The following is a 20,146-nucleotide window of genomic DNA, read 5'->3' on the forward strand; positions in this document are numbered from 1 at the left end:
TCAAATGATCCCATACTAGGCACCACCATGTCGAAATACCCTAGCATTACATACCGTAAGGCAAGATCTATGAAAGATAGCTTGGTATCCAGTAGCCCCGAGGTCATAACAGGCTCATGGTTAGATGACAGCAAGGGATTTTTACGTTGTTCCACCTGCAAAGCATGCAAGCACGGGGTGAGTAAAAGTGAGACAGCCACTCCTTTATCTCCGACTCCCATTAAGATCAAACAAAAATTAAACTGCAATACAGAGTTTGCGGTCTACGTTTTGGAATGCCCGTGCGGGCTCAGATATGTAGGCAGCACCAGACCCCAGGTCCATAAGCGGATCTTACAACATCTACGTGCGATTGCACATGCTGATCCTACATATTCTGTAGCTAGGCATTTTGAGCTAGCGCATGGTAAGGATGCATCAGCTTTGCGTTATTTTGTTATAGACTGTGTTCCCCCACAGAGGAGAGGTGGTGACAGGAGAAGCCTTTCTTAGAAAGTTGGAGACCCGTTATATAATATCCCTTGATACTAAGACACCTCAGGGTCTCAATATGGGAGAGGATTGTTACACTCATCTATAACATGTACATGCCCTTGCTGTCTTCACAATGCACTTTAACCTCAACCAATTGTACTTGTCCTGTAATTCCAACTTTAAATTAATAATTGTTGAGGCTATTTTAATAACATGAACCCTGGACCCTCGCATTTTTGACCTGTGTTTTTAAAAATAATTTTGAAATAATAATGATTTAACATTTTTTATTGCACGTTTTCACTTTATGGTAGCACTTTACAGCCATCTAACATGTAATGTACGTGATACCGCATATTTGCACAAATGACCTAAAACTGACAACTTCAGCTACTTGGCAGCCCACTTGGGCAGCATATCCATTTTCAATTTCTGTTTGTTTGTAGTGAAGGTAGCCATGATTTGTGGCCCGCTTTATATGAACTATAAGTACTTGAGATTTAATTAATGTTTAAATCAGTCAAACCTATAAGTACTTTTGCAGTGAACTTTTAATGGCAACGTAATTATTTATAATTATTTATTGGCTTTTAACTTTTGTATATTATGAAGTTTATTTATTAGCCATGCCATGAATTTTTACAATGTGATGCAATTCAAACAAATGGAGTTGTTGTCTTTGTGCGACACATGCATTTATGCAGTGATTTTACAAAAAACGTTGTAACTTAATTGAAAGTTGAGTATGTTTTCGCTTTCTATCACATGTGATGGCACTATTTGCACTTTAAAAGGGTTGGTCATCCCTCGTGACGTTGTCATGTGATCAAGGCTATCTCTAGCCGAAACGCGTCATGGCGGATTGGTGCTGGGCTGAACTTTAAATAAAATCAATTTGCACCACGTTGGGTCTCGCTGGTTCCTGATTGTCGGTGTGGCTGACTGCGCTGCGCTGCTTGCGCTGGGGACTGGACGTACCTCATATATATATATGTATATATATATATATATATATATATATATATATATATATATATATATATATATATATATATATATATATATATATATATATATGTATATATATATATATATATAGGACCTAGTTACCATAGGAATCCTCAACATTCTATTGGGAATAACTTTGGCACCGATTGAGGAATCTGCGTGTAATTTTCCTTAAAATTGCTTCGCTCTGCTCCTTCCCTGAAAGTTTTGGGGGGATTCTTCAAGCGGGGGCCGAGAAAAAATGGGGGTCCCAAAATGTGTTTTCCACATGTTAATTTCCATTGGTACCTTTAGACACGGCTACAGCCCGAACGGCTGAAAGGAATTACACCAAACTTGGCAAAATGGTAGGGCCTGGTACGCAGATGTGCCTTTGCTATGTTTGGTGAAAATACCTCAAGTAGTTCTTGAGAAAATTGAATTTGAAATTTTTCAAATGGCATTTTCTATGGGCCCTTTAGACATGGCTACAGCCCGAACGGCTGAACGGAATTACACTAAACTTGGCAAAATGGTAGGGACAGGTATGCAGTAGTGCATTTTCTATATTTGGTGAAAATCCCTCCAGTAGTTGTTGAGAAAATTGAATTTGAGCAAATTATATATCTATATGCACTCAACATTCAATTGGGAATAACTTTGGCGCGATTGAGGAATCTGTGTGTAATTTTTCAGAATTTTGGCCAGCTCCGCTCCTTCCCTGAAAGTTTTGGGGGGATTCGGCAAGCGGGAGCCGAAAGGGGGTCCCAAAACGTGTTTTCCCCATGTTAATTTCCATAGGGACCTTTAGACACGGCTACAGCCCGAACGGCTGAATGGAATTACACCAAACTTGGCAAAATGGTAGGGCCTGGTATGCAGATGTGCCTTTGCTATGTTTGGTGAAAATCCCTCCAGTAGGTCTTGAGAAAATTGAATTTGAAATGTTTCCAATGGCATTTTCTATGGGACCTTTAGACACGGCCACAGCTCGAACGGCTGAAAGGAATTACACCAAACTTGGCAAAATGGTAGGGCCTGGTACGCAGATGTGCCTTTGCTATGTTTGGTGAAAATACCTCAAGTAGTTCTTGAGAAAATTGAATTTGAAATTTTTCAAATGGCATTTTCTATGGGCCCTTTAGACATGGCTACAGCCCGAACGGCTGAACGGAATTACACTAAACTTGGCAAAATGGTAGGGACAGGTATGCAGTAGTGCATTTTCTATATTTGGTGAAAATCCCTCCAGTAGTTGTTGAGAAAATTGAATTTGAGCAAATTATATATCTATATGCACTCAACATTCAATTGGGAATAACTTTGGCGCGATTGAGGAATCTGTGTGTAATTTTTCAGAATTTTGGCCAGCTCCGCTCCTTCCCTGAAAGTTTTGGGGGGATTCGGCAAGCGGGAGCCGAAAGGGGGTCCCAAAACGTGTTTTCCCCATGTTAATTTCCATAGGGACCTTTAGACACGGCTACAGCCCGAACGGCTGAATGGAATTACACCAAACTTGGCAAAATGGTAGGGCCTGGTATGCAGATGTGCCTTTGCTATGTTTGGTGAAAATCCCTCCAGTAGGTCTTGAGAAAATTGAATTTGAAATGTTTCCAATGGCATTTTCTATGGGACCTTTAGACACGGCCACAGCTCGAACGGCTGAACGGAATTACACCAAACTTGGCAAAATGGTAGGGACAGGTATGCAGTAGTGCCTTTTCTATATTTGGTGACAATCCCTCCAGTAGTTGTTGAGAAAATTGAATTTGAGCAAATTATATACCTATATGCGCTCACCGTACGCGCACCGTATGCGTACGGTACGCGTACCGTACGCGTACCTGCGCGTACCCTTACGTGCACAAGCGAGTTTCTGATTGGCTGGCAGTTGACTGTCAACATTCCAAACTGTCCAAACCAGGAAGTATTGGCCACCATCTTGTTTTTCAGGAGAACTGAGGCACAAGAGAGCCCAAAACAAGAGTGGAAAACACGAAAAGGGGGCAGGGTAGAGACCCCCCAACCCTCTAGCCCTTCTCAGGGGGTCCCAAAAGGACCCCCAAGGGCAAAAAAAAAGAAAATTGCGCGGTACGCGTACGTTGCGCGTACCCCGCGATTTAAAAAATAAATAAAATGTTTTGCACTTGGTGGTCCTTCTGGGACCCCCTGAGAAGCAATTTCAATTGTTTTTTAAATGCTAATTCCTAACTATATAAGGCCTGAAACCGATGGTTTTTTAAGTGAATATATATATATATATATATATATATATAGTATTTTGGATGTATGATATACAATATAAATTTATAGAAATGTCTAGCAAATTGGTGTGTTTGCACATGAGTCCATTGTATACAGGAATAATTATCTTTAAAATGATTTTATAGGGTTCTCACAATTGTTCTTTAGCACCACACATTTCAATGAGGAATACAAATTGTGCTTGTTGAAATATTTTTTTCAGGCCATAAAAGTTGACTCCTTTTGCTGTCCTGTTAGCGTGACTAATAATGAAATGGAGTTGATGTTCACGTATGTCAGAAGTGTATTTTCAAATGAGGGACAAGCCCAGCAATGTATGCAATGTGCATTTGTTTTATGATACAACTGTTAGCCTGACCCCCTTTAACTGTGATAATTGTGTTGTGTGTATTTTGTGTTCCAATGTGTGGGCCATCTATAACTTTTTTATGGAGTCATCACTTGTGCATTCTCTGAGTCTCTTTAGCATACATTGGCTTGTGTTGAACTGTAGACAACTTGTTAGATCTGGCTAACCCACGAAATTTGCAGTGACAATAAATGTGACAGATTTGTAACTTTCAGAATGCAAGATAAATTTCTCAATTGATTTAGCAGACTTGCATGGGAGCAGAACAACGACTTTTCCCCATGCCCCTTCCGAAATGTCTCTGCCCTCAATGATAATATTACACTAATTACAGAGAAGTTCCAAAGGGGGAAAGGGGATGGGGGGGAAAAGAAGAGACAGCCAGACAACAGCAGTTCCTTCCTTTATAGGGTATTTTCTTCCTTCTGTAGTGATATGTGTCTATAGACCCTTTCGTGAAGAGATAAAAAACTGAAAGAAAGTATTACTAACAATTAAGTGCGCCCTAACCTATTGTTAATGACCTTTTTTCTCCTATATAGATATATCAATATTTTAGATTTACTAACATACCCTACCTGTCTATGAATATTGCTCCTCTTCTATTATATAAATATTCAATGCATTATTCTTCTTATAAATCTTCACGTGTAATCATCTACAGTTCTTGACCAGTAATCCATATGCATTAAACACAAGTATTTATATGGTTCGCCTCCAGGGGAAGTACTTGTGTGACCAAGAAAGCCTGTGTAGGATCAGAAAATGGAGTTCTATGACTGGTAAGTGCTGTTCCATTTTTTGTTTGTTATTAAATGCTATGCAGTAGAATGTTCTTTTCCTTTTGCAGTCTCTTCTGGTTCGTTGAATTCTAATTTCTCAATAAACAATTTCTGCTAGGTACTCTCTTGTTATTTTTTGGTAATTTTGCCAATGCTTTTTCTTTTCTATGTGCGACACCCTTGTTGTGTGCAGGTAACTTCTTAGGAACACTATCCTTATAAAGTGTCTCTGACACGCGTAGCTTAAATTCCAATCAGGAACTCTATGAGCCTTGAAATACTACTCCCAAGAAAAAACAGAGCTCTTAGATGAGATGCTATACTCGGATACAGGCATTAACTTCTGAAGGATGTTGCCAAAGGAACTAAATGATGGGCTGCAACGAAACTACCCTCACTAAACTTTCCTAATGGAAGACTTCAATGGCTTCTCCTCCGACAAATTTCTCAGGTGAAGTGTGCATGTGTTTGTGAGCGCGCGCTTCACAATCCGAGCACAGCTGAAAAGGAAAACCACTTGTGCGCTGCAAGGAGAGCTGAGCTGGCAGACATGTTGCTTTCCCAGAGCTGCCAGCTAAGTCTCCATTCTTTATTTCCAGTACTTTTTTGTCTCTTATTAGTTTTCTAAGTAAATGTATTGTATAGTATTGTAATACATTTATGTAGCGATTACTACCACTGACGAGGCATCGAAGCCGTTTTTCCACAAGTAGCACGCCACTCAGGAACCCATAAAGAATTAGTGTTGAATTAGTATAGTGAAATATGAAAGTAATTTGAGTTGTGGATAGGTTAGTCTGTTATTTGGATTCAGAATGACAGCGGAGGGATAGAAACGGAAAAATGGTTTGCATTGATATAGTGTTTGTTACCCTTGATGGGGTGTTGAAGCTCCTTTTTGGCAAGTAGCACGCTACTCCGGAACCCATAAAGGATTAGTGTTGAATTGGTATAGTTAAATATGACAGTAATTTGAGTGGTGGATATGTTATTCAGTTATTTGGATAGAGAAGGGTAGTGGAGGGATAGAAGAAGGAAAAGATTTAGCATTTTTATATTGCTTGCTACCCCTGATGTGGTGTTGAAACGCTTTTTTGCCGAGTAGCACGCTACACTGGAACCCATAAAGAATTAGTGGTAAATTAGTATAGTGAAATATGAAATTTTGGAAATGGACATGTTATGTTTGTTATTTTAATTGAAAAGGATAGTAGAGGGATAGAAGAGTGAAGAATTTAGACTTTTTTGGGAGGTCATAGCAGTAGGAGGAGGCTTGGGATGAGTAAGAAGGGATCTGGAGTGGAAAAGTCAGAGGGAAAAGTTTAGAAAGGCTTGTTTTGGGGGATCAGTATAGTAAAAGAGGTATCAGAAGATGCTAGGAGGGGTAGAGTTGGGGAGAGTCTAGAAAGGGTTATTTTGAGTATCATAGTAGTGGTATGGGATTTGGGGTGAATGAGAGAGTGGATGTAGAGGATGTATTGATAGAGGTATAGGGTGAGAAATCGGGTAGTGCACTGGAAGGAGCAGAAGAAAGAGGTTTGAGATGAGTCAGAGTGTTGAGGTAAAAGATACATTGAGAAAGGCATAGGGTGAGAAATAGGGTAGTACATTGGATATGCTGAATTAGAAGAAAGTAATAAATATATAGAGTCATAAGTACATGGAAAGTATACAGATGCATAAAGGAAAGTAAGTATATATGTATAGGCAGATTAAAGATATTTATAGAGGTATAGGGTGAGAAATAGGGTAGTGCATTGAATATGCTCTTTTAGGAGAAAATTAAGAAATATATAGCTCCAAGTACATGGAAGGTATATAGATGTATGAAGGAAGTAAGCATATGTATATTAAAGATGCATTGGATAAACTCTGGTTTTCAAGTGTTGTTATACTTAAAAATGCATTTCATTTATTTTGATGCTAGCAAGTACAGAGTGTTTTTTAGGAATCCTCCTTAGTAACAGAGAATACCAATATTACTTTCAACATGAGTATAGGCACCTTTTAGACATTCTCAGATTGTTTCAGTTTTATATTCGGACACCAAGTGAAATTAGATATGAGGAAGTTGAGGTAGGATATGTGGCAAGCTTCTTATTGGGATATTGAATTCTGTGAATGGTAAGTCAGTGGGCATGTTCCATTGTTGGATTCTGTTCACAATGAGGTATTCGCTAAAGGGAAACATGAGACTTGGCAAAGATGAATTTCAATTTTCAGCATGAACATTATATTTGGCAACAACTCCATGCTGTTGTATCTTGTCACAGGTTTTTCATTTTCATTTATTTTATTTTTAACATTTATGTAAGGCACCTTCGACCAAAAAGGTATCTGGACACTTAATATACCGCTAATATGCAGCTAGATAGGTCAAGGTTGGATTGAAGAGAAGATACACAAGTGGGAATATATGAGATTAGGAAATAGATTTGTACCTAATGCAATCTAGGTTACAAAGATAAATGTCAACATACTAAGCACATTCAATTTAATGAATAGTCCTAATGCACCATTTTTTAATGGTTTTTGATGCATGGATAAAGACCTGCATGAGGCATCATATCTGCATCATCATTCTACGGCTGTGAAATTTTCATTGGGATACAAAGCCTGTGTTCTTATAGGAACTATAAGCAACTGTATGCATTGTTTTTGTTTTAGTTAAACTTGTGTCAAGCTGCACTATTCCTGCATAACCAGTTATCATCAAGGGAACAGAAGGGCTGTGTGTCTCCTGTCATATGTGATATCTTTATCCAGTCCTAGTTGATTTATGGGTACAGCTTTGCATGTTTGGAATTGTATTGCATCTCTGCTCAATGGTACATGGTCCCTTTTTGAACTTTGTGCAGCATGTACCATTGTTAAAGGAGGACACAACAGACAAAGGGTGTGAATATCGACTCTTTGACATTCTAGAGATGTGTTGTGCCCATATGCCTCAAGATATTCCCTAGCAACAGTCTTTAATAACACCTGAGACTTTTTGACTTTCTATGTTTCTAGATTCTAAAACTTTCTAGAAGTTTACTGCACAGAAATGTGAGGAAAATGTGAAATTGTATTCAAAGTTTGGTGTTTGTAGAGCCTTCCGGGTAAGAAAGTGTAATGAGATCCATGCAAGGCACATCACACTGGACTCCCCTGGGGGTCTAGTTTTCTGATATGTCTTGGTTAGTGGGTTTCTCTCAAAGGTAACTAAAACTGCAAAGCTTAGCTTCATCCACATTTTTCATTCATTAGATAATTCTATAGCAACTGTGACATTGTCAGCACCGAATGAGTACCATTATAAGCTACAGCTCAGTTGTTGGCTCTGAGTATAGCACGTCTTTGGACATTCAAGAAACACTAGACGCCCCTGTGGCAAAAATTCGCAGATGAAAACTAAGATTTTTTTATGCAAGAGATTTCCTAAGCACAGCACTAGTGTTGTGAAGTGGAAACCTAAATTAGATACAAATTTAGCCTGCGCACCTTTTGTGGAAAGAAGTAATGAAGGCTTAAACATGAAGAGCCCCAAAAAACGGCTCATCAGGGGGTGGGGAGTGGGTGAGTCTCAACAGTTAATGGCTTAAACTTCCTAAATAGACTATATTGGTTGCAGTAGGAAAGAAACATGGAAATGGAAAGACTTAAAAGATCTAACATCAAATGTGGTGGCCTTGCTGTAATGCCTATACATTTAGATTATGATTTAAATAGCTCCCTATCCTAAGTACATTGCCAACAATTTGGTTGAGTGGGGTGAACTAAAAAACTAGGTCAAAGTACCTTACTATTGTGTTCATAGACAGTCACTGCCGGTGCAGATAAGAGCAATGGGACAGTGGGGCGGGGGGAGGAGTTGACAGATGACGATGAGGGAAAATAAAATTATACAAAAAGAAAATCACGTACCTTGCGCTCACCACATCATCAAGTTGGCGATTTGGCGAGCGCAAGGTAAGTGGGTTTCTTTTAAAAAAATGTAATTTTCTCTCGTCGTCGTCTGCCGACTCACCCCCTTACTCCACCACCAACCCACTGCCCCACCTCTCTTACCAGCACCGGCTGTGACTGCACACCAGGTTAACTTGTTTGTTGTTATTAGTATTTCCAAACGCTTTCTGAGTAATGCCAAACTGCAGCTCTGACAATGTGTAGGAGTTTATAAATCAGCATATCAGAATGGTAATCAGAATATAATGCATATTGCTCAGAGAAGAGAAATTTTCAACACAGCCAGACACATGGAGAGAGTATTTTGCTTTCATTCAGTGTGTTCATTTTTATATTAGTGGATTGTTTTTGCTTTTCTTGCATTCGAATGGCAGATTTCCCAGTTCCTTGCAGAGTACATTGTGAAGAACAATATCCAGGCACTCTACTGGCAGGCCAGTATATGGGCTTATCTGAATTAAAGTCTGAACATGTTGTGTTCCTGCCCAGAAAGCATTACCTGTTTTGAAAATGGATTGTCGTTTAAGTTAAAGAAAGCGTAGTGCCTAGCAGGCTGCGAGTATACTTCGCATAAGCACACAGACGCTTAGGTTTTAGTTGTTTAAATTGCCATTATTATCTGGCAGGGTGATCTGGCACAGTCTGCGCCTCATTTCTTTCCTGTTGCCAACACCTGAGAAAAACATTAGCCACAAATACTACTTGCGCCGAATGGAGCCTGAATAATCAGGACATGACTCAGTAGTTTAAGTTTAAATTGGCCGCAGCTGGCCAGTCTTCATTCCCTATCTATAAAACAAAAAAAGCAAAGCCAAGTTCAAAGTGGTCCTTGCCTGATTATTGATGTTGCTTTATGAAGATAGAGAAATTATGATGGCCAAAGAGAAGAGGGCACACATCATTCAGCTGTGAAAACTAAGGGGCATTTATATTAAAGAGTTGTGTTGCCCTTACGCCGCACAACTGGGTGCAAGAAAAACACAACTCTTAAGTTAGACTTCTCAAGCCATGCATGGCCACCTTGTGTGTCCCTTCCTGCACAAAAACAATCCTGATTACAACACATGCGCCCTTGCACCATGGTGCAAGGATGCCTGCGTTGGCATTAGGCAGCACATTGTGCGCCAGCGCAAGGAAAAGACAGGAATGCGTCATATAATGTTAGGTACGGTGCATTCTTGCCCTTTCACTATCATGCAGTGAAGTGCAGCAAGGTCTCTTGCTGTGCTGCATGATTTGTTTAGAAATATGCCCCTAAATTCAGGAGATTTATGCCACATTCATTTAATAAGTATCCTGACTGTAAAATCTGCTTTATTGGCCACACAGTGATGTTTGTAGATTTCACCTCTTCCTCCCTTCCTTCTGGTCCTCCACCTCAAAATGAGAGCACCAAATGTGACCGCCAACCCACTGATTGCCACTGCCACACCAATTTAGCAAATTGGCACCACCACAGCCACATTCTCAATTGTTAGACTTTGACAACACTTTGCAGTATATTTTGTAGTACTACAAAATGTACTAAAATGTGCTGTTCACAAACTATGCGCAGAGTTAATGCCTACCTAATTACCTATACTTATATGTGCACAGTTTCCCACCCTGACTGCAGTGTCTCTACACACTTGAGTATATGTTGTAGTAGGGATTGTGAGTAGCACACAGGGGAGAGGCTTTTAAAAGGGGCACCCTATCTCCAAAAGGGAGGAATAAGAGGGGTTTATGGGGGTCACATATGGTTTTAGGAAGGGACATCACCCATTCACCAAAGAGTAAGCCAATTGTTATCCTCAGGTGGTGAAGACATACAACTTCCATTTTTGTAGTAAATTTACACTCGGAGTTTGTAAATACCGAAAAGTAGTAAACTTACTCCAAAGTGTAAAATACTAAAAAATGTAGGTTACCTTTGTGAATCAGGTACGGAATATGGGATAAGCAGGTGCCCTTAAAAACAACGGGGCATATTATCAAGGGGATTTATCTCCGCTTTTTGGCTTTAAAAGCCAAGAAAGCGGAGATAAAATGATCTCCCTATTACCTAGCTGTCGCGACAGCTAGTAGGAGATATTGACCATCTTGGGCCCCGCTTTGCATGTCAGTGATATTTTTCACTAATGACATGCAAAGTGGGCGTGCCAAGATGTTAGCAACTGGAAACAGTCGCTAACATCGCTATCTCCTATTAACAACTTTTGGAGATATTCGTGCTAATCGCGAATATCTCCAAAAGCTAACACCTGCCCCTGAGCAGTTCTTAGGCATGTTATCCAATGGTAGGTGGATAACATGGCTAAGAGCATTAGCTCGTTAATGCCTAAATATCGTTGACTTTTCAGCGATATTCATGCTTTATTGCCGATTTTTATCGCATTTGCGATAAACCTTGGTAATACCAAGGTTTATCTGCGATAAAAATCGCCGCAACTCGGCGATAATTTTATCTCGCTAACCAAGCATTAGCGATAATTATCGCTATTGCTTGGTAATATACCCCAACAGCCACTCAGATATTTCCCCACACAATTATTTCTTACTTTGCTCTGGCAATGCTTTAGCTAGTTACAGTCGCTTATGTACAATTTTCTAATTTTATCACGCATATCGATGATCCAAAGACATTCTTCTGTGCTAGCTGCAGGCTTCTCACCGGAGATAGCACACACTCTCAGCTCAGATTTGTGCCAACCAGCAACGTATAATTTTGGCATTCTATCTGTATTGCACTCTGCGTTTCTCTCCAGTGTATTCATGATCAGGCAAACATATTTCATGACACACTTGCCTATTCATTCAATGCTTCTCTGGGTATTCATTCTGCTGCCATGTAAGACTGCATGTAACCTTAAATAAAGCATACTATAGTGCTTGGTGCAAAACTGATATTATTGCAATGCCAACATATACTACTGCTGACACCAAAGATCATAGGAAAACACCCTTATGGGCAGTCTTTTTGAACGTCCTCTGGTTCAAAGAGATCCTTCTTATTATAGCCCATCACCACCTTCATGTTCCATCTTTCATGTAGGGTTTCTAAAACACAACCCTTAGTCCTTTATCCAACAACCCTCAAACCATTATCCTAATGTCATTCCCATTTCTTGGGGTTACTGCAAGTTAACTGATCAGAAGGACTACAGCAATTGGTCGGTATATAAGAACACAAGAAGAGTGTCAATTAAAATAGATTGATGACTATTGGATCCAGCGACCCCAACATTCTTTCTAACACTGGCATAGAGATGAACTCCCACTTACCACAGCAGATTTCTAGGTTCTTTGCCATCCAGTCTTCAGTTACCATACCAGAAATCTTACCTAAAATACAATGGAACTCTCCACCTCTTTCTGGCTTTTAGCATAAATCTGCTGCCTAAGTCGAGGTGAAATCTTTTTACATGGTTGAAATCTTTTATGAAAACGTGCATTTACAACGCAACGATTTTTGCAATATGGCGTGAGATTTAGAGGGTTTCAAATCTTGCAAATTTCTGACAGTGTGACTTTTGAACGCTTATTTGGCCTAACATTTAGTTCACATAATACCTGCAGGTGAATTTAATAATATTTCACGTAATGATGCATTCTTTTTGAGAAATGACGCAAAAAAGTCGCAGTCCCACTGCTCATGACTTGATTATACCGTTCTAGAAGTTTCATTTCATAAAATGAGGACGTCTCCTTTTCTTAAAGCAATAATTATTTCTCACCAACCAGCTGTTCTAGTTCCTTTGCATCTCGATCCACCCTACACTGTCATAAAATTAAATTAGGAAGGAACTTTCCAGTTATTGGAATCCTCATCTGTCATTGAAAGTGTCATGCAATCTTACATATAGGGGCATATTTATGAGAGGCTTCCATCAGGTGTGCACCTCGCAAAGTGGTACATGCGTGATGCAAGCCTCTAATTCAAAAATATGAAGCCACGCAAAGCCACATTTCTTGGCTATGAATGGCTTCAGAAATTTGGAGTAAGGCAATGCAGTGCAAATTGCTACATTGCCTTACTCTGCGCAAGGCAGGAGTTCCATGGGCTTTGCGGTGGGTGTTCCCAAGCAAATCCCTTGGTTTCTGACGCATTTCCAGACTTACCAAACCTGGCAAACCTGGGAATGCACCTAAAAGATGCGTCTCACCAGGTGAGGCGTAACAAGGAGAGGTATCTTTATTTCTCCTTATCCTTTTTTCCTCTTTATAAGTATGCTGCAAAAGAGTCAAATGTCTCTATGGATTGTTTTTGTGAAGGAAGATGCCTCTGTCTGCACAAAAACAATCCTGCCTACAACACAGGCACGCGTACACCATGGTGAAAAGGTGACTGCATTGAGGATAACCTGCCAAAATGACTCTAGTTCAGGGGAAAAGAACAGGAATGTGCCATATTGCTTGAATATGGCATATTCCTGCACTTTCCCAGTGACGCAGGGCAGCTCAGCAAGGTGACTTGCTGCACTGCTCTTCTCCACTATTCACATAAATATACCCTTAAGAGAGGCTGAGAACATAAGAATTCTCTGGCCTGCACACAGTCCCTGAAGTACGCTCCCTGGCAAACATCAGAAACAGTGGGTTGCAAAACTATGTTTTTTTTCTAGAAACGCAGCTAACAACTAAACTTGCTTTTGCAACATTGCGCAAGGGGGAAAAAGTACATAGCCATTTCTACTGAGATTGACTTGCTGCTGCTTCCTTTCCCTGCACTCGAGCACTTAAAAGCTGCCTTGAGTAATGCACAGCCTTACAGAGGTCCACGAGCACTGCCTGGCATAGGATTTGTACTGGAAACATTCACTTTCAGTACAAATTCCTATGTCTAGACAAACACAGAAGAATCCCACGAACTTGATATGTGCTGTGTATGTGTGAAAACATTTCTCCTTTTTAGCAATGTTCCAAAGAAGCATTATCTTTTCAGTTTTGCTATCTTAGCACATGGAGCTTTGTGTCAAAACCTAGGTGTGTTTGTGTTCATCCACCCAAGGTCTAGCCCAGTAACGCTTAATTGATGTGAACAGACACAAAGAAGCGCAAAGCAGTATTTGCAGTAAAAAAAATACACCTTCCTGCGAAATACCTTTTGCGCTGGAAAGTAATGTGCTCTCTGTTTAAAACATGGTAACACTGGCTTATACCCAATTGGCATATTTAATGTGCCCGGGGCCAGTAAAGTAAATGCTACTAGTGGTTCTGCAGAACTGGTTATGCCACCCACTTAAGTAGCCCTCTAAACATGTCTCAGGTGTGTCATTGTACAGCCTGTGTGGGGAGTTTAAACTGCCATCTCAACCTGGTAAAATAAACCTTTTGCAAGGCCCAAACCTTCCCGTTTAATACATATGAGTTACTCCTCGGACAGGCCCTGAACAGCCCAAAGGGCAGCTTGCAATGTATTTAAAAGGTTGGACATGTACTTTTTAGTTTTACATGTCCTTGTAGCGAAAAACTCTTAAATTAGTTTTCCACTTCTGTAAGACCTTTCACCCTCATAAAATAACAATGGAGTTACTTTATTATATTTTGTAAGTATAATTTCCAAATGGGAAGAGATAACAGGTTTATGTTTGTGTCTCTGGTATTCTAATTTGAAATCATAACTTATGGTGAAGTCGAATTTTGAATTACAATTCTGAAAATGCCACTTTTAGAAAGTGGGCATTTTCTTGTCTTAGCCATTTGGTGCCTGCAGTCTGTCCCTGGTGACATGACTGGGTGTAGTTGGCAGTTGGGCTTTGTGTATTTCTCCTAGACAGCCACACACAATGTGAGCTTAGGTGTGACTGGATGGGCCATCTAAATAGGTTGAATTATGCCCCCAATCAGTAACCCAATCAATTTTGTACAGTGCGCATGTGACCAAGGGTTAGCATTGCAATGAGAAATAAATTTAATAACGTTTTATTATCGAAAACATGGTGTTGTGTCTGATTCTGTTAGGCGGTACAAAAGGGGGTGGTGATGGACGGAACATCTGAATCAATCAAACACTCACACCCAGTCAAAAGATCTGGGTTTAATCCATCACCGTTCTTTAGCCCACTCTGCCACCCCAGTTCAGACATGGCTATATGCAAATCAGTCTGACCCTGTGCCTCATGGGAACAGTCCAGCCTGAACTGCCAAGCCATGTCTTCCCTGGACCGGAAACAAGCTTCCGAGGACCGGTTTCTGGCATTCCAGCCGTCTTCAGCCCGGCTTGCTTGAATCCAGTGGCAAAGTGAGCAAGGGACTCACGTCTGAGCATACCCTGCCACACTTATGGCAGCCAAAAGCGGTACAAAAGGGGGTGGTGATGGACACACTCACACCCAGTCAAAAGATCTGGGTTTAATCCATCACCGTTCTTTAGCCCACTCTGCCACCCCAGTTCAGACATGGCTATATGCAAATCAGTCTGACCCTGTGCCTCATGAGAACAGTCCAGGGTCTGACTGATTTGTATATAGCCATGTCTGAACTGGGGTGGCAGAGTGGGCTAAAGAACGGTGATGGATTAAACCCAGATCTTTTGACTGGGTGTGAGTGTTTGATTGATTCAGATGCTCCGTCCATCACCACCCCTTTTGTACTGGTTCTGTTAGGCAGCACATCCCATCATATAGAGAAATCTTGTTATTGGCATAGAAACGGTAAGGCTTTTTGCTAACAATGGAAAATATATTATTAAGTACTTGTAATTGCAATGTTTGGTGGAGAGGAAAAATACAATATTCATTTTGCGAGGGCACAGCCCTTTAGGCTGAACAAATGGAATTTTAATTAAAGGATAGGACATTCCCTGGAAGGTGCATGGAGAAAAAAGCAGTGGAAGAAATTCCAGACATTATTTGTAGAACTACTGTAATTGGTAACTTAACAAACACCACTATAAGATTGCCATGCCACCTCCCCACAATATAGGGTCCTCACTGTATAGGTTGAAGTCATCATAACATATACCTACACCGGATGTCAAAATGAAGCCTCAGTTCCCCCAACCCCATTCACACAACTCAATGATAACTGGGGCCAGACCACAGAAAGCCCACATTAACAAGAGGGAGCCCACACTTCTCACAGTGTTTATAAAGGGTAAGCGCACACCCATAAGAAGATTCACCTTTCCTTTCCCTTCTAAATCCTGACTTTGGCTAAAGGTCCATTCTTGCTTATGTATTTCAGCAGACACAACAAAGAGACTGATGATAAGCGGTGGCAGCTGGCAACATTAATAAATGGTGAGGCACTCACCATATATGCAGCTGGCTGCCGGGCCCTCTGTCCAGTGCTCCTCTCCCAGCACTGATCCTGGGAGTGACGAGGAGCATGAAAGAAAGGGAAGGACTTCCTTCCAAATTCAGCACAAATTCAATCAATCCTGGAGCTGCTCTCATGCTGTTTCCAGGATTGGTTGGAGCAGGATAACCCAGTGCTCATTTTGAGGCTGGGGGCCTGTGCCAGCAATCCCCTGGCTATTTCTCAGTCCTGGGATTGCTAGATCTGAGGTTTGCATGTCTGATAGCCTTACTGTACACAGCCGGCCAATTTGACATGCACACTGAGCTCTGGGAGGCATCCGGCAATCAGCAGGAATCTGCTCCCCCCCACCCTCACACTCCAGCAGCACTGGCCGGCAGAACACAGAATAATAAAATCACGATGACAATTTTGTTATTCTGTATTTACCACTGCACCAGCAGGTGGGGCAACTTTTTTTCCACGTATGAAGAGAAACCGCAGCTGATGACAAGGTGATAAGAGACAGATTCTCCAGTCACACCTTAGCCTTTACAAACACACTATCATCACCTCCCACAAAGCAGGATATAACATTTAACAATGGACCTGATTACCCCTTACTGCCATAAACTATGTAAATACTATTTCACAAGCACTCTTATACCTGACACTGACCACTGTTCTCAGACCTTTTGATATGCATTTTGCAGTTTCACAGTTTGCAGTGCCATGTTTTTGTTCGCGTGTACACTTATATAAGTTTCATGATGGTTATTCTTAGTATTAAAAATGCATTTTCAAGCTTAAAGATTAAGGATCTGACACTGACCACGGTTACAGATATTTTTTTATAGAGTTGGCAGTGCAACAACTGACAGTGCCACAGCTTGCAGTGGCACTTTTTCCACATGCGAGTCTATACCAATGCGATGATATATTTTATGATTGTTCTAGTAATACAAACACTTTTTCAGTCTTGATAAAGCTCCTTCCATAACAATGAAAGGCTGAAACACGTGTTGGCTGTGCTATTTATGTTTCAGATGGAAAAATGAAATACAATGCATCAAATAAACTCAAATATGTTGATAACCAGGCCTGGCACCTACAGAAGTTCATTTCCGGATATTCCACATCAGTCCATAGTGTGTATTGACACAGCATTATGGCAAATGGTCACAGGGATTACTCCAATGATTTATTACAAACAATAAGGGACTACAATGGGGCTCCAATGAATATCTTCAGCTCACATAATTGGGAAAAGGTAATTACAGTAAGAGATTAGTACAACTACCAAAAGATTACAAGTTTACCAGGCAACACTGAGGGAGAGTCTCACGCTAAAAAGCTAAAGGACTGTTTGGAAAGAAAAATGAATGAACAATGGCTTGGTATAACTTGTAAGGAGTGAAATAATTCAGACCAATATGTTTTCAAACAATCTGCCTGATTAGTAAGCACAAGATAAACATTTGAAGCCACAAGACCCCAAAATGTTAAATTAATTTTGTGGGACAATGGTAGAACTAGCATGTGTGCCACTGTTGCATGTAGGGACAGGCATACGTTTGAAAATTAGACTGCTGTATCTCTGACTTCCAGGGGCTCAGCAAAGCCTTCGAAGAGAAAGTCAGATGTGCATTAGATTCTGTAAAAGTTACATTACTTTATTAGGGACCATGGTTTCAATTTTGGTTTGCTGGTGTAAAGCTGTTCACTAGATCGAATCTAGTCTCTGAAGGGCATAACAGACTTATTGCTTGGCTTATGACCAAGGGTATAGTCTAGTGGCAAACTACTAGAGTTTCTGTTCAAACGCCAGAGATTGGTTACAGAAAGGTTGGAAGGAAGATTTTAGTTACTCTCCCATCATCAAATTCATGTTTACATAGACAGATAAAACTGGACAGCAAGTGTCTTCACCAAGACATACAGTAGCCTGTGCTCACACAAACACGGATTTTAGGTGTATTCTGTTCATCTGTATAATTGGATTCTTGAATGGGAAATTTGATTTCCTAGGGCACAAAAAGATTTTAGCTGTATCTGCTCGCATTAGTTTAATTATCACTAAGTCAAAGCCCTTGCACCACACCATTTGTTTTCATTCCGATTGGCCCAACTACAGTGTTTCACACAAACACACACACTACACCCATGCACTTATATGTCCCCGACCCTTTGGAAAGTTGTACATATTTGTTAAGTCTGTAAGCACACCATCAATCACTGAGCAGTGAATTCATCCATATGTTTTTGAATCCTAAGAAGTTCTTTATAATAGAAACATGGCTGGCTGGCAGGCTGAGGAACAGTTTGGATATTGGTCCACCCACTGCATACTAATAACAACCTTTGCAGCAGGACTGCATGTTTTTATAAGGTACATAGAGCTCCCTAGTCTGACTGCCTCAACATTTTTACACAAAACGTATCCCGGCTTGTCTTTTTTCCCCCATAACCTATCCTGACATGTGGGGGTTGCTACTGAGTAGCTGTTCTCATTACAGACTGCACTCTGATATTGGATGCAAGTCTTTAACTCCCTGAAGATCAATGCTGTGGTGCAGCGCTAAGCTGTCCACTCTTTACATGTCACAGAGAACCTGACAAACCCTAATAATAACGATATGACACATAAAAGTTCAAGATCACCTTGGACAAGATTCTTAAATGATACCATGATGCGTGCATGTGTTGTGCCCGACAACACCCTTAGGGAGAGTCTTTATTGGAGAATTTTAGTTTTTCACATTAAGCGGTCTATTAGGATGGCGGCGGACTCCAGTCCTCCCGTCACCCTAGTGGTGCTGGTACCGGCTACCAGTGGTGCGGCGGTCGCGCACCGCCAATTAGGATGCCACCGCCATGGTAGCGGTGGCATTCCGCATATATTACATTGTGGCAGGCGGTGCTGTAAGCAGCACCTGCCACAATGCAATATATGCATATTGTGCATTGGCATGAACAACGTGACAGGCACCGCGCGGTGCCTGCCACCTTGGGCATGCCAATGTTGGGGGTACCATTGGTACCCCCCAACATTGGCATGCACCAATGTTCCATGGAGTCTCCGCCATGGAAAGGCATTGAAAATGCAACATCCTAATATGGATGGTGGTGCCTTGCAGGCACCGCCACCGTGTAATGGGCCTTTTTCGCCCGGTAGGCAATCAGGACGATTGCCTACTGGCGGAAAAGCAGCAGACGGTCTTTCCGTCCGCAACCGTACCCCATGCCTTGCTAATGTGGTGGAGGATAAAAGGCCATCCGGCAGGGTGATTTGGCGGTTGGATGGCCACTGCCGGTAGGGCAGTGGCGATCCGCCCGCCCTCCAACTAGACCCCTAAATGTCTACTGATGTCGAAAAGAATTCCCTTTAATGTTTAACCTAGGAACCGCTTATACTACACCAAAGAGTATAGAATAAAAAAATGGTTTCGAAATATAAAATTTATGCTGATTAATAAGGTGACCAATGTGTGATAACAAATGTATATGCTTCATTTCAAGAAAGAGATTTTTTAATATAGCATGTTATTTCACAAGAATAAACATTAGTAATGTGTCGTTTTTTCCAAACCACCCTATTCACGTTATTTCTGAAACTTGATTCATGAACCTAAATGTGTGCTACTTTGTCTGTGTAACTCACAGAAAGCAGTTTGATCAAAGTGGAGAGCTTACAAGAGAGATTCAAATCGGGCCCGGGGCACGACAGGGGTGCGTGCTTGCTCCTATGCTGTTCATCTTGTTAATTAACAAAACTTGGCGCTCACCTACCATTATGCAAGCCAGATGTTCCCATGGTCCTTAGCACCCCAGGTCCCGTTTTGTTGTATGCGGATAACACAGTTTTACCGGCATGAACCCCATGAGCCCTGAGAGTATTGATCAAATCATATGTGGAATTTATCGGGTCCTGGGATCTATTGACCAAGTTTTCTAAATCTTTTGTCATTACTTGTGGACCAAGGCATAAACCACTCCCAAATATTTTGGTTGGAACACACCGCCTAGTTAGTGTTAATTCATGTTCTTATCTGGGGGTGTTTTTTAACTCCAATGGCTCGTGGATACCTAATATAATTGAGCGGAGAACTAAGCTTTCTAG

Source organism: Lissotriton vulgaris, chromosome 3_1 (assembly GCF_964263255.1).
Source record: "Lissotriton vulgaris chromosome 3_1, aLisVul1.2, whole genome shotgun sequence".
NCBI classification, from domain to species: Eukaryota; Metazoa; Chordata; class Amphibia; order Caudata; family Salamandridae; genus Lissotriton; species Lissotriton vulgaris.